The following is an 11,503-nucleotide window of genomic DNA, read 5'->3' as shown; positions in this document are numbered from 1 at the left end:
AAGTAGTTAAAATCTAGTAAGGATTGGAGGTGAAGTTTAACTTGATCGAAATCATTGTTTGGGACAAAATAACGATGGCTGCGAAATTTGAACATGGTAAGGTATGCAATTTATAGCAGTGTATCTAAGCAATAAAATATTACACTTTGCTAAACTCCCCCTAATAGCCCGTGTGAAATGAACAAAATCCCTGCTTATATAGCGCTGAACAAAACACCAATAATTGGTGAGCAGGACACTTGCAAACTCTTCGTAAACATTGTAGCTATTTCACAAAGGCGGTAAAATCGTATATCAGAATCTTGTGCTTCACACCTTCAGTTTCAGGTTCACACGTTCTAACGGCTTCAGTTTACACAACTGTAATATTTGTTCTTGGTGCAGAGATAAGGATTTGTTAGCTTCCTGATTCTATTTTTTTATTTTCCAATTTTTAACAACCTTTATGCAACAAGCGGGGCCCTAAATCAGAGCTATGATTAATATAATTGCTAGAATTTAGCTCCCCCTATTAAGTACCATCACGTTTATTCAACTTGGTCCAAGACGTGCCCATAAAAACAATTCTGCGTTTATATATGTTTGAATAGCGGAATTAAGGTTGGCCCCTAGGTAGAGCTTCCTGTTAAGAAGAGCCAACTACCAACAACATAAAATGCTGCCAGTTTCGCTTTTGCACCTAAGGTCTTTCAGGTCACGTCATGCTCAGTACACGATGTAATTATTCATCTGCACGTAATGATTAGTCAGATCAACGCCGCTACCACTAATATAAGCTTTGTAAGAGCTATATTTTATTCTTTTGGTCAAACACCTCTTGTACCACACAAAGCGTCACAATCTTGCATGTTCTTGTTTGACTTCCTCGTTAACCTCCCTGCCTTTCTCTGTATTTTCTCTCTCTTTCCTCCTTTCAAAGAAGTAGGTGTGTGGGAAAGGAGAAACTTCGCCGGCTTCCCACAAGCTTTTAAAGAAATGCATGAGTGACAGCGAATCAATACCGACTGCCGACGAACGCCGGCTGCGCGTTTTTCGTGCCGAAAAGAGTGTAGTAATATTTTTGTTGGCCACTTCGGTGGCTTTTTGTTTTTCCGTCGGAGAGTTTAATTCTGCGGCCTAGCAATAGCTATGCCGCCATACTTCGCGTCGCTAAGCTTATATTAACATCCATGGTCACTCTAACTAACGCGAACTTATTGCCACGTGCGCACAGAGTTTTCAGAATAATTATGCATCGTTAGTTACCGAAGCCGCGCGTATGCGATTCGAAAGTTTCCCGAAAAAAAATAGAGCGCTCTAGTTTCTCTCTACGTCCTTTATGTGGTAACTATGCAGACCCGGATAGTTAGGAAGGGAAGCGCTATGAGGTTTTTGCATCCAAACTGCTGCTGTCGAAAATAACGCCTAGGTAATGCGAAATGGACTCATTATTACTTCATGAAATCGGGCTGTACGTGTAAAAAAACCAGTTGAAGTCATTACAAATAAACAAGTTCCTCACAGCTTTCTCTGAATGTGCTTGAAAAGAAGATATGATTAACTTGAACAGCCACCAATCAATAAATATTTCTCCGGCACTTTATTGATGGAGACTGCTGCTGGCGTAAACGATTCTGAAGTATTTCATTCGCGGATTCGTCGTAGTTTTCCTTAGTCGCTCAAGTGCAATAGCTAGTACGCATGACGGGTTAAGAAGTTGTTGGTTTTGATGGGAAGTGAACTTAATCACTTTTTATAACTCCAACAAATCGGCTTTACAGTCACGTAAGCACACTGGGTGATTCTGCCAAGACTAAGCAATCTTGAAAAAATCACATGTGGCTGAGTACACAATTCTAGTCCTTCAGCTGTGTTGTTCCAACTGCGGACATTTTTTTTTCTTGTGCGAGAAATCGAAATTCATAGCCAAACAATAACAAAAATCTATTCATTTTTTTAAGTACTTGCCTAACGATACACATTGCAATTTACACGTTGAAGGCAGGGAGACAATGAAGCAGATTCAACTGCAACCGATTCTCAAGATCCGGGTCTACTGCAAGGACAGGAATTCTTGAGGCGGTGGAGTAGCAATATTTTTGAGGAAACCTTAAAAGTTGAAACACTGGCCGATATACCAGATCTCGAATGTGTTATCGTGAGGGTAGACTCAGGTGGTTTGAAGTTCATAATCGGCGGTTTTCGCCGCCCCCCAGGCACAGATGAAAAATTCTTTGATATGCTTAATGAATTTCTTTGCGCCGTCCACGGCTACTCCAGGAACATAATACTTGGCGGTGATTTCAATGTCCCTTCAGTCACATGGGATACGGATTTCCCTGTGCCGTCTTCAAATTAAGCTAAACGCTTAGTTGACATAATCCTTTATCGTGAATTAAACCAATTGGTTAAGCTACCCACCCGCATCCAGGACACTACTTCCTCCACTCTGGATCTTGTTTTCGTTAACAGTGGCATGTAGCGTCGTGTGTCGGGTATTGACGTGGTTGATGGAATATCAGACCCCAAATTAATGTGCCTGGGAGCTACACTGAACGAAGTGACAAAAACAAAGCGGGAAGAGCGAGTGGTCTCGGTCTTCTCGCGTGCCAATGGCGTAGACACACTAGACACACTTGATTTACATTTTTCTCGGTTTACCATGTTTTCTAAGTCTAGCACTTGGACTGTTGACGCTCTTTGGTGTTTTCTTCAAGAACCATGTACTGCGATGCGTTCACTACTATGTACCAACAAAAGTAAAGATAATGAGAAATGCTCGCCCGTGGATTACTATGCCAAAGGTTCGCTTGGGAAGAAAAGCGAAAAAGTTAAGGAAACAACATCATCAGAACCCATCCCCGTCTTGCACGCATAAACTCAGTGTCGTGCACAAAGAATTGAAAGACAGTATAAAAAAGCGAAAGATTATTATTATAACGTTACTTTAGAGAACTTGTTACTTTCGTCCCCAGCGAAATTCTGGCAGCACTTTCTCCTAGAAAGAAGTTCTTCCTTAATATGTGTATAAATGCTGCTATTGTAACGAACAAAAAAGCAATTGCAGATTCATTTAATGCATTATTTTGTCCAGTGTTTACAGATGATGATGGTAGAAGGCCATGCCCCCAAACAACTAATGATATTCCGCCAATAAGTGACATCTCGACATCTCAGGAAGGAATCTTCTTGCTGTTACCTAATATTGATCTAAAGAAGTCGTCTGGCATAGATGGCATACCTAACGCACTTCTTGTGAGGTATGCTGAATGGTGCTCGAAGTTTTTGTGCATTATTTTTCAGAGATCGTTTCTTCAGTGCGAGCTTCCTAGCGATAGAAAATTTGCTAAAATTGTTCCCTTACCTAAAACATGAAATGCGACCCTCATTTCATCCTACAGACCGATTTCCCTGGTGTGCTCATGTGCAAAGGTTTTCGAACACATAATGTCCCTTTTTCTCGAGCTACATATTCTAATCAATGACCGACAGCACGGCTTCCGCAGGGGACTCTCAACCGTCACACAACTGCTGGAAAGCGTTCATGATATTGCAGCTATGCTAGATAAACAAGGCCAAATTGACATTATATTCCTAGACTTTGAAAAAGCGTTTGATCGCGTGTCCCATCCCAAACTTTTGACAAAACTTAAACCTATACTGAAAAATGATACCTTAATTTCATGGATCCAGGCCTAGCTCTCGTATCGAAATCAAACTGTCACTATCGACAACGTGCGCTCCGATTCACGGCCGGTGAAATCAGGAATCCCTCAAGGTTCAGTGCTTGGGCCACTGTTCTTTTTAATATTCATAAATAACATAACCCTAGAAATTCCGGTTACTATTAAGTTATTTGCAGACGACTGCATCCTTTATCAGGAAATACGCAGACCGTGCGATCAGGCTCTCTTAAACACAGCTTTAATGAAAATATCTTCTTGGTGTGAAGTCTGGCAAATGAAGGTCAACGAAAAGAAGAGGGTGGCTATGAGCATGACGCGCAAACGATCTCCCTTAATATGCGATTATTTTATTAATGGCCTAAACTATCTTTCGTTGATGAGAAATGTTCGCGATTACTATGCCAATAGTGGTGGGATTTATGTATGGGCCAAGTCTAGATGGGGACAGCTTCGGTGATTTCAGCAGCCAGAATGAAAGCAACGTTAAGGTAGAAACCGGAAAGCCGGTGTATCTTGTGGGAACTTCTTGTTCTAAGAAGCTGCACCCATGTTTTTTCATTTTTTTTTTTTGTAGCCAGACATACTGAAGGCAGAAGTTCCAGCCAATAGCGTTCTTAACTATCTTGGAATACCCTGAACAATGAATTGCTCAAGATCGATTTTTTTTCGATCTTGGACAAAAACACAAGCAGAAATGTTCCAGTTCAAAATTCAAACATATATCCAAAAACTTACTAGAATCATCCATAGCAATTCACGCTTGAAAAATATACTAAAGTCATTTTTTTGGACAACCTTCATCATGTTGGTTTGATGGGAAGAGGAAGGATTACTGGAGAAGATGACGGGAAAATCGTTGACGCAGGGAAAAAAACTTCCACCATTCCTCGCAGCTCACGTTTTAAAGCGCGATTCAAGGCAGATAGGAATATGTCATTTAGCAGAGCCGCCACCTTGGCAGCGATGCAGAGGCCCGACTTTTGACTATGTAGGACACCATCCCATGTAACAAATGTGGCTTTGAGATAGAACCAGGGTCGAATAATGCCACGGCTGTGGCACCAGACTTCTTCCTAAAAGCAAGCTCATCGTTACATTCAGTTATGCAATGTTTGAAGGACAGCATAAGGTCGTCATGAGTAATAAAATAATAGAGGTGCTCTACGTCAAAACTTACCGCAGAACAAGAACCATGGTCTTGATAAAACAGGTAATCAGTAAGTGGTTAGAACTAGGGAAGGGAAAGGTGTTTTCTACGCATAGAGGGGAAAGCTGCTTTCGAGGGTAACTGGAAAAGACATGTTGCCCAGTATGGCGTTCAGTGACAACGGAGAGGAAAGAGATGTTCAAATTGTGTTTTCGCTGCAAATAGAAATTATGTATATCATCTTTGGACATCTTACTGGACGATGCGAGACGCTGAAATGACCCTTTAGAAGGAGGCTTGAAGCTTGCTTTCTAAAACGATCAGTAACAGAACTGCTTGTTGGCCTAGTTGGTGCTTGCTAAAAGTCACGTTTTTTTGCCGCGAGTTAAAACGCACACATAAGGAAGACACATAAAGGCAACACGGGCGGCTTGTTGTCTTTATGTGTCTTCCTTTTGTGTGTGTTTTAACTTGCGGCAAAAAACATGTCTTTTAAAACAATCAGGGTTGACTAAAATTGGGTTGAAATTCATGTTCAGCAAACTGCGCGTCTGACAAGACGCGCAGAATCCGTCCCTGTCAGAATGCAAGAGTCTGTGACTTCTCTGCAAAAAATAGCCCACCAGAAGCCTCAAACCGCCAGACGACCGTGGCATACCTAGATGCTAGGCCAAGGCTGAAATAAGTGCATTTTAGCATTAAGGATGCTCCTGGTCGAAGACTCGGCGCGAGACGTTGCGAGACAGGGCCAGCCTATCCAGCACTGAAAGCTGGGGCGCGAACTGTGGGCGAAATTTAATAAGAAAACTTACGAACAAATTTAGGCGTAAGAAAAATCTCACTCAAAAATCGTATTCAGAAAGCTAAAACTGTTCATAAGATCAGCGAGCTTGCGAAGCCCGCTGCTGCAAAGACGAGTGCTGTAGTCCAAAAAAGCATGTATGTAATGTTAGCAAGGTGCGAACTTCACTTCTCACGCATATAGTAAGCGCTGGTCGATTCGCAAAACCTAAACAATCGTCGCAGCTGCCGACGTAGAAAGGAATGCCTACCGTAAGAAGGAATGCCTACCGTAGATTGGTATCAGTCTTGCGAACATAATTGTGTCTACCTAGAACGCTTGAGCTGGCAAAGGTAAGTGTTGGAACGTCCTGCTGCAACCAATTGACCAGTGGCCACAACTGATAACCGAGGACAGCGCATGCTTAATATATTTGTGGCGCGCTCTAATTGGTAATATCAAAGCGTATTTAGCAGTTTTTGTTCGTGATTTTGTTGGGCCTACACTTGGAAGGCTGCCATATTAATGCTTTGCTGCGAACTTCTGCCTAATATCTGATAGGGTATGCGCGCAATAGACTGACTTTTCATACTCGTCATAACACTGCATTGGGCGGTAGCAAATGATGTGTTTTGAGCATAACTATAATTTTTTTCTAGTTTGCGCTATCTCTCGCTCATAGAGCTGCGGATGATAATTTTTACGAGACTTTTGAGGATATAATTCTCAATGCGAGATGAAACATGCGAAAAAACGTCTGGACTGCTCTAGTTATCAATACTTGTTGCTGCTGGACCATTCGCTTCGTCTTCCGTCTCCGTGATGTTAGCATAAGCCTTCTATGATAACATTGCTCATTGATTCAATTCAGCTCTCTGTCGACACGACGGAGTGACTATGCCCACGCTTTCGCGCATCCTATGGGTGAGCAAATGAATGCGCACGACAGACACCTATCCTCTCTATGATATGAAACGGAACGTCACTAGGATGATATACAAGAAATGGCGGATGACATCACGTACTACCATTAATGGGGAAATAACGTGGACTGCTCGAATAAGCTGTGAAACATGGTAAGCGAATAAAATATGCCAATAATTGTCTCATGAGTCGACACATACGCACACACACCAACGTGCACACACTCATTAGATACTCTTCATTTTTCGTAAAAAGCGCGCATTATGATGCTCATAAAGACGTCACTACGTTTTTATTTTGCATGCGCAAAGCTAGTAACAGGCAAAAGGCCATCGTAAGACCAGAAGACAAATAAAAGCGAAAGCCGATGACAGCCAGCGTCATGTTATTGACTAGAGATGCTTTTTCTATACGCCTGACTAACATCAGCCCTGGCGAAATGACGTCACTCACGTCTTTCAGTCGCTTTATGATATGTTATTTCTGTGTTTCCCTGTCGTCACCTAAAATACCTTTCATGGGCATTTGTGAATTCAGCGCAAGAATTTTCCTCTAGCCGGAGACGGTTCGAGGAAAGCAGGCGCGTCTCCAGCCGTAGACGCGCCTGTTGCGCAGCAGTCAGATCAACACTACGGCATGAAAGTGCCGGCCACAGTCGCTTCATATCGCGAAGTGTACAATGCGAAGCGCGCCCGACGCTAAGCATGCTCACTAAAACGCGCCGCATCAGCAAGATCAACATATGCGTCGCTGGAATGATGCTGTTGAGTCTGCTCTACCGGCGGGGCACAGTCTGTCCACTCAAATCAGTGCACTTGGAGGAAGCTGGGATATTTCTGTGTAATTAGCGGTTTAGGTGCATGTCGTATAGATTGCACTGAAGGACTGAACGAACTTCATGTCAAGGCCGTGGTGCTTACAGCATTCGGTTAAGAAAAACTCAACAATTCTGTCATTTATGTGCAACTTCCGTACCTTCAGCCACAGCGAACGTATCCACAACTTTTTATAATCGTTTCGCCTCTGCCTGAGTGATAGTTTCAGCTTCATATGTTGAACTAACCGCAAGAAAAATGGTCAAATACTTGTTGACGGAGCAGCCACCCGAGGGGACAAACTCTCTTCACTGCTATACGCTGCATGCTTAGAATAAATATTCAAGCTGTTAGACTGGGAAGGATTTGGAGCGACGATAAACGGTTAACATCTCAACAACTTTCAGTTTGCCGTTGACATTGTCCTTTTCAGCAACGCTACGGACACATCTGAACAATTGATTGAGGGCCTTAGGCGAGAAATTGCATAACGGTAGGTTGAATATTATGCAGAAGAGAAAGGTAACGTAGAATAACCAGTTAAGCAAAAAAAATTATTATCGCTAGTTAGCCTCAATAGTGCGTGCAGGAGTAAGTTCTTCTAGGTCAGTTATGCACAGGGAACCTTGATCATGAGAAGGAATTTTACAGAAGAATGAAAATGGGTCGGAGCGCATATAGCCGGCATTACAAAATAATGACCGGGATATCACTGCTGTCTTTGACAAGAAAAGTATACAATCATTCCATTCTTGTAGTACTACGATATGGGGCAGGAACTGTGAGGGTAAAAATGGAGCTTCAGAGCAAGTTAAGGACCGGTCAAAAAAGCAATGACAGGAAAAATGTTAGGCATAACGTTAAATGGCAGGACGAGAGTGATGTGGATCAAAGAGAAAACGGGGGTAGAGATAGTTGAAATTAAGAGGAAATGTTGGAGCTGGGCAGCGGCGTAATTCGTAGGGCAGATAATCCATGGTCGATTACAAATGCAGATTGGGTGCTAGGAGAAAGGAAGTCCTGTTGAGGACTACAAAAAGTTAGGTGGAGTAAACAAATAAGGAAATTGCTGGCGTTAACTTGGAAACATGGAGCAGGTCAAGGGTAAATAAAGATCGCTTGGAGAGGCCTTCCTCCCGCAGTGAAAATTAAAATAGGCTAATGACGCTTTACAACTACCGAAATTCGGCCGAAAATTTCCCGCCATATTGCCCTTGAACCGCACCTTGCTTTATACTGCGAGGTGACATTCGCATGTTTACAGAACGGTGTTGGTCGGCGCTTCGATACTACGAACCCCACCTTGTTCTCCTACTATATGTGCAGTGAATGCTCCGAACGGAGTGTGTCAGTGACGTAAGATCGGCAACTTAAATCGATTTGATCAGAAACCAGCTGGAATGTTGCAGCGCTATGTGCTTTGTGCACGGTGCTGTGCAGTACTCTGACGTGCAGTTGAGCGTGTGTTCCTATGAGGCTGGTAAATTTATGGAAACGTTGGCACTGATAATTGTGGTGTTCGTGACCGACTAGCCTTGATTTCTATTAGGTACCTATGGGGCTAGAGTAGTTCTGGGCTCAAGGCTTTCCCTTCATGAGCCTATGATTTATAATTTGTCTCGAAATTTGAAGTGTACTTGCCTCTGTGCATTTCGCCTCTGTCGGAACGCCGCGCTCTGAGCCAGCAAACCAAACTGTTGACCTTGGGAACGCGGGTTTTAACGCGATAGCGTTAAGGAGCTCGTGTCGCAGAAAAGCCGGTGACGTCGGCGTCGGTGTCGGTGTCGGCGTCCGCGGCGTTGGCCGTGAGCTATAAATCACGGCAGGCCCCTAATAAATAAAAAGCAACTTCCAAGATGGGCTGGGTGGGAATCGAACCAGGGTCTCCGGAGTGTGAGACGGAGACGTTACCACTGAGCCACGAGTTCGATGCTTCAAAGCGGTACAAAAGCGCCTCTAGTGAACGCGGTGTTGCCTTAGAAACGAGCTGTATCTATGGCTCAGGCGTGCGTCGCTTGCTCAGGCGCACATTTCGTTGTCGCGCCGAACGCTGCGTTGCTCGACGCTCACCGCGTCCGATGCGGGGCGCGTAGTCGCTGCGCCGTAGCCCATTGTCTTACACCCCTTGGCGGGTCGACGGGAACGCTGTCGCGTTCCACTCTTGAAGGCGAAGCTTAAGCGTCCTCCAATTTTTATCATCTGAGCAGAACCCCATGAAAAAGCGATGCACGCTGATGCGACGTCAAAGTTTGGTAGGCAGCGAAACTTGCAGGTGGGGATGTTAAGCAGTGAACTTTTCCGTCATAATTTGGGAGTGTCGGTAGCCATGCACTTGCTTCTGCATTTCTTTTTTAATGCTGCTATTATTGCTCTCTGTGCCCTCGACAGTAATCCTAGCCCAAGAGAGTGCGCGTTTCGTCTTCGGCTGCAGCAGTCGACGACATCGTCGGCCAGCACCTTAGAGAGGGTTCTCTGCCGAGCGAGCATACGTGCAACATTAGAACCGCGCCTGCTACCGTGTGCAGTGCGATCACATACATTAACGATGAACGTACGGGTGCTGGTCGCCTTGCCTTGACGCCATTTGAACTATTAATTGTTGCGATACAACAGGTACTTAAGAGACGTGAAGGCGAAGCCTAACATCTGGGCTTGGCACGAGCTGGTTCCGATCTTGCTCTCTATAGCTGCGCTGTACTTCTATATACAGTACAAATAGCCTATTTTGTCTGTCTTTCCACATGTTTGTATGCAGCTAACTTTTTTTCCTTATATACTGTTATCGGTCGCAAAAGAAATAGATTTAGCCTCTCTGTAATGTAGTGGTGCTGGTGGTGGTGACATTGCTACAGGCGAGGTTAGCCCAGCACACCTGGCCGGCCGTCGCTGCACCCAAGCGTCTTTTTCTGCGCAGAATGCCATCACGTGTACACCAGTCCTGTCTCTCCCACAGAACTACGAGAAGTACGCGTGACATTTGCACTGTCATTCTTTTGATGGCGGTGTGGTGAAGTGTCGAGCGTGGTTGCGTTTGTCGGCGCTCTAGCAGACGTCCGGAAAACAAAGCTGTCGAATAGCAGTATGCAATGGTTTAGCATTATATAGCCTCAAGTGCAGACGCATGATGTGCGGTCATGCTATCGGGTGAACACGCTACTTTCATTTCTTGTCGTTTAATCTTCTCTTTGCTTCCTCCTTGCTCACATACGACGCCGTAAAGCTAAATGCGCTCCCCCTTCGTTTGCGCCCTTATTTTAGCGTAAGAACTTTTTCGCTATCAAATTGCCTACGAACAGCGCAGCTCAGTGAATTTCACCCCAGAATATTTAGGCAAGCTTGAAGATAATGCGATGCTTGTCGGATAGGTTGTGGTCAACAAGAACCACCACGTCATTTGTTTGGGCGATATGCTTCTTTTTGGATGGCACAGCAACAATTTCAAGGGCACACCTTCATCACACCTGTTAGCACACTGTTGTACATGTAGCTGAAAATCATGTGTTAAATAAACGCATGTCATCCTCAGGCCCCTGAATCAAAATACCGTGAGCCATTCTGCTCTGTGAAGGTGGATGAGCAGGTAAGCTGTTTTAGTATCGTTTTAACATCGTAACGTTGTTGCTCAGCTGTTCAACAATGCTACGAACACACTTATACTCTTGATCAGTGGTCATTGTGATGAAAGCTATGCACGCACATTAGTTTGTATACATTGACGTGGGCTATATATGTGTATATATATATATATATATATATATATATATATATATATATATATATATATATATATATATATATATATATATATATATATATATATCAGCTATATAACGAGAAGAACAAGCCAATGCTGATGAAGATAGATTGTGTTGACTCAGAACAAGAATGCACGGAGGCCCAGCCATAGAAATCTTCACTGTAAAAGCGGACGAACTCATTGACGCTCCCCAAATTAAGAAAAACTTCGAACATTGTATTTCCGTCCCATCCATCAACCTGCGCGATGGTGAAATAAGCGTACTCGAATGATGTGGCAAATACTAGTAGCGTGAGGTTGCGCGCGCAGATTGACGGTTTCTATTTACTCTTTCTTGTGTGCAATAAAGCAGACAGTTGTTAGTTAACGACTGTCCTCTGTACTTCTCTGCATTGTGTTGCCGATATTAAGGTG

The sequence above is a fragment of the Dermacentor variabilis genome, chromosome 6 (genome assembly GCF_050947875.1).
Source record: "Dermacentor variabilis isolate Ectoservices chromosome 6, ASM5094787v1, whole genome shotgun sequence".
NCBI lineage: Eukaryota > Metazoa > Arthropoda > Arachnida > Ixodida > Ixodidae > Dermacentor > Dermacentor variabilis.
This window is presented reverse-complemented; position numbering follows the sequence as displayed.